This window comes from Phaethon aethereus, assembly GCF_964289735.1.
Source record: "Phaethon aethereus genome assembly, chromosome: 21".
NCBI classification, from domain to species: domain Eukaryota; kingdom Metazoa; phylum Chordata; class Aves; order Phaethontiformes; family Phaethontidae; genus Phaethon; species Phaethon aethereus.
This window is the reverse complement of record NC_138597.1, coordinates 6,415,420-6,419,967: the sequence shown is the minus strand read 5'-3', so window position 1 is coordinate 6,419,967 and position 4,548 is coordinate 6,415,420.

Here is a 4,548-nt window from a genome sequence, read left to right as displayed (position 1 = left end):
CATCGCCTGTAGCAGGGAAGGATATGAGTTAGAGCCTTGCGGTGTATATTTGAAGAAACTTTTACTTTGACTTTTGAGGACTGCTTCCTGTAACTGTTGGTGTCTTTTCAAACAAGCAAAGAGCCTTTCCTTCCACAGATACGTCAGCTTGCTTTCAGAGGCTACCGCTTTTCAAGGTCCACACCAGTTCGTTCATCATAAAAGTGTACTTTTATAAATCAGAAACACATTCCGTAATACTTAATTCGTGCTTCACCAGATGCTCACCGAACAGTACACCAAGATTTGGAATTTGTTACGTTATAACCTTATTTCACAATGGCACTTGTAATCAGCAGGTCTTTTGGGATTGATTGTGGGGTGTTTGAGTTTGTAAATGAAGGATTGAGAGGGGAAGTAAAATAGTGACTATATTCTATGTGTTGTGGAGGAGGAAGACATGGATTTGCCAGCAAAATTGCTTTTTTCGTACAATTGTAAATGGTATAGGCCCTCTCATGTTCCGAATTGGATATATTTGACAAGAAGTATGTTGAATTCTTAGACAATGCCTGCTTCAGAGATGGGAATCCAAGTTCTGAATGCTTTAATTGTGGTTCTTTATAGCTAAGTATTTCCTTGATCCTATTGATGAAGCTGAATACCTCGCTGCCTATGCAGTTTTATTTTAATGAAAAGGTAAGGCTAATGGCACCAGTTCTAGCATGAACTCCCTTACTTATGTTCTTATGTTTTAGTAAGATATACCTGTGGCTTTGGACTGCATCACATAAACAGCATCCTCTCAGGTGCCATATCATAATTTGTAAATGTGTCAAATGCATTACACTCATCGCCAAAAGCCTGGCGAAGACAGTGAGATAGCAGCATTGGATCAGATATGTCACCTCTTTGGTGCTTGTTGAACTGCAGTGAAATAATGAAAGAAAACACAGGACAACGCTTACTTCCATCAGGTGGCCAGGGTCACATGCAGTCTGTTTGAGCTCTGCTTGGAAGTTGAAAGTGCTGTCAAAGACCATCCAAAAGACCGCCCAGTGGATGTCTTCTGCATTTCAACAAATCTGTTTGCAAATGTAAGCATGTCAGTTTGAGCCCCCAAAGCAGCTTTGTATATAGCTCCAGGCTATAAGCTCATTTTAACAAAGTAAAACGGTGTTGACATTTCATGGGGTTAAGCTGTTACCCAAGATGTGGTAACACCCTTGTGATTAAAAAAAGCCACACTCGTTTAAGGTATCTCTGTAGCTTTCCCTTTCAACAGACACCTGGCCCTTTTATTGATTCATCTTAGCTAAGGAAACGGTTGTATAACAGTGTCATAAATAGATGGTAGCAAGGCCCAAAATCGAGCCCAGATACCTGTTCTTGAATGTTTGCAGTGAACAAAAGAGATCCCGCTGTATAGCGTCACAGTTTTTGATCAACTGCAATATCTTTGTGCAAAGAAAACAAAGACTGCTGGGGACCGTAGAAGGCATGAAAAAAAAGTCATCGGTTGCTGGGCTTGTTGTTCAGGCTGGTCAATGTATGATGTTTCTACAAGCTCCAGGAATACTGCTGTTCAGGTTGGTGGTATGCAAAGATGTCTTATTTCAAGAGCTGTGGAGAAATCTGCTGTCAAACAGGCATGGCTGAAACTGTTTTATCATCTCCATTATAAATAACTTGAGACAGATCTTTAAGGGAGGACAAAATGGTATTTTTTCCTTTGTGAAGAACATATTAAAGTGATACCTGTTGGAGGAGGAAGGAGAGAGTACAGGGAATAATCGAGTAATGCTGTTATACAAGTAAACACAGGTAAATTCCACTTTCTAGTCAGTGGAATGTGGTTGTTCTAACTGGACCTGTGTGACTGTCTACAATATAGCAGCTATTGGTGTTTATATATGAATTCTTGCTCCACAATACATGCCTGAATTCCTATGGCTTTTTTTGTAGTACGCTTTGGGGAGAATGTACTTTCAAGCATAAACTGGCAGTGGGGAGTCCACAGCTGTTGAAAGGCATAGCAAGTAGCAACAGTAGTCATTTTTGGAGCTTCGGAAAGCACGTAACACATCAATGTCATTAAACCCTATCAATAAAGGTTGGATGTTTACACTGGGTTTTGATGGAGAAAGTGTAGTCAGGGCAAGTGGCCTATATCCCAGCATGTATTACTATACTGTACTTTGTACTGTGTGAATATTTGTAATAAATTGGGCTGTTTCATGCATGATTTACAGTAACATAATCAAAGCGTTGTGACATTCAGCATGTTGTTATATCTATCGGGTTTTTTTTAAACCAAGTCTCACTGTTCTTGGTAAATCAGTTAAAATATTTATTTTGTTGTAGAACTAAAAATGTTTGCCAGACTTTGGTATTTGTGACTTTTCTTCCCAACTTTGCTGTGTTGTACTGTCATGATCTCCTTAGTAGGAGATGAATTGTTCTGCCTTTATACCTGTCGTCCTTTATTTATGTAAGGAGTGCTGTCCTGACAGGCGTTTCCGCAGCGTGCTAGAAGCTGTCTAAATGCATAATCATACAGTCCTGAGGAACACATAGCCTAAACAGCGAAGCCTTATGGGGTTTTGATCAGTTCTTTTTATCCTCAGGACAGGGGGTTGTCCCTTAAGGAACTTTCCTATGCATCACCAATGTCTTTTAACCAAAATGCTTTTTTTTAAGAGTCTCTTAGCTCTGAATGCTACCAGGCTGCAGTTCTGTACCCCGGGGCTTCAGCCAGCAGTCAGTGCAAGCATGAGACTGTCCATCCCACAGAAATATGGGGCGGAATGGGTTGCAACAGCCAAGAAGCAAGCTGAGACGGGGCCTCCAGTGCTGAGGTGCAAACGTACAAAATTCATGACTAATATGGACGCAAGCCTCTTGGCTGGGCTGTCTCTGAGACAAATACTCTGCAAGGCTTCTGTGCTGTTTGGAGAGTGAGGAAATTAATGGTGTGCGAAGCAAAGTTTCAATGCTCCTCTGTAGTCATAAAGTTTATAGTCCAAGAAAATTTAAAAACTCAGGAGGACTGAGTTCAGTATGAAGTTGTTTATAACAAAATAAAACCCATGTGCTTGAGCCTATGGTTTAATGGCCAAGTGTGTTAATCCTACCCAGTGGCAATGGCTATTTGCGGCATGCAAGGGGAGAAGTCTAAAAGAGGCACAAATTAAAGGGACTTTTTTCATTTTTTCTCGGGCCTTCTGGCATTCTCAGTGCACCATCTGTATGAGCTGGGGCAGGAGGATATGATGGGAGCACCTCACTATCGAGGTCCTAGCAGAACAAGAAACACAAACAGTTGCTGTGGTGTTTTTCTTTAAAATTTCTAAGAAGTTCAGGGTTGCGAGGAGACTGGAGGTGAGGAAAAGTACATCTCTTCTTACTGGAACAAGTTTCTTTCTTACCCTCATCTTCGGATTCTTCACAGAAACGTTTGCCACACAATCATCTTCAAAAAGTTTCAAACATTAACAACTTATGCTTGCAGCCATAACTTTGCCCAACTACTATATATTAGTTCAGTAAGACTTTCAAAAAGGTTATTGTGACACCCTGAATGGATCAGTTAATACTTACTAAAACTTTGCTGTCTTTACCATGCCCTTGCTCACTCATCTTCCTCCCAGCCCCTTCCTCTGCAAAGGCCTCACTCAATCTTTGCAGCAATCTAGGTCAAGCTTTCTGCTGTGTAGACAGTTCAAATTAAAACCGATGTAAATCAGCATGGTTTTGTTGGGGTTAACGCTCTGTGCAGATCTCTCAAATGAAGGAGATGTGTTCACTGTCCAGGGTTTTGAGATCTCTCACGTTAATTTTTCCTACCTGTGAGCTGCTTGCTTCTGAGGTACTGACACTGAATTTGATGATCTGGTCCTGTGTGACGTTTCTCTGAGCTTAATATTCTCATTGTTGTATACTGCATTGCTCTGGTTGCTACACATCCCTCCTACACACGCTGGAGTGTAAACAGACTGCTTTGCTGCTTAGCTTAGATTTCAGGAACAATAAACCAGACCATCCTAAGATGAGCATTGGCTGCTGATTTCAATGTCTATAAAAGTTATTATCTTCACTCATAATTCCTTATTCTAAACAGAGCCCAGATAAAAGTTTCCAGCTTCAGGCTAAAGTTACTTGCTTAGCAAGATAATAAATCATAGCCTTGTGCTTCCGGAACATGCCTCTGCCCTTGTCTCAAAGGTCTAGGCTAGGTAGTGTTGCTACTTTCTACATTGGGTGCCCTCACAAAACTTGCTGATATCTGTGTTTTATGAGCCTGAAGGGAGCCCGCCGGGACTGGTGGGAAATCTGGTGAAAATGCTAGTGATTCATCCCAGAATATAGGCATTTGGTCTAGTTCAGGGCTTAACTCCAGAATTGCTTTTCAGGTGTGTTTCTGCTGGCATGACCACTGTAAACTTTGTCCTTAAACTTTGTCCTATGAGCTATATGGACAAAAGATCACTGGGTTGTCCTGATCCTGCTACTTTTCACTACTCGCATGTTTACGACCATACTAGCTGGCTCAGAAGAGCACGGTGCAGT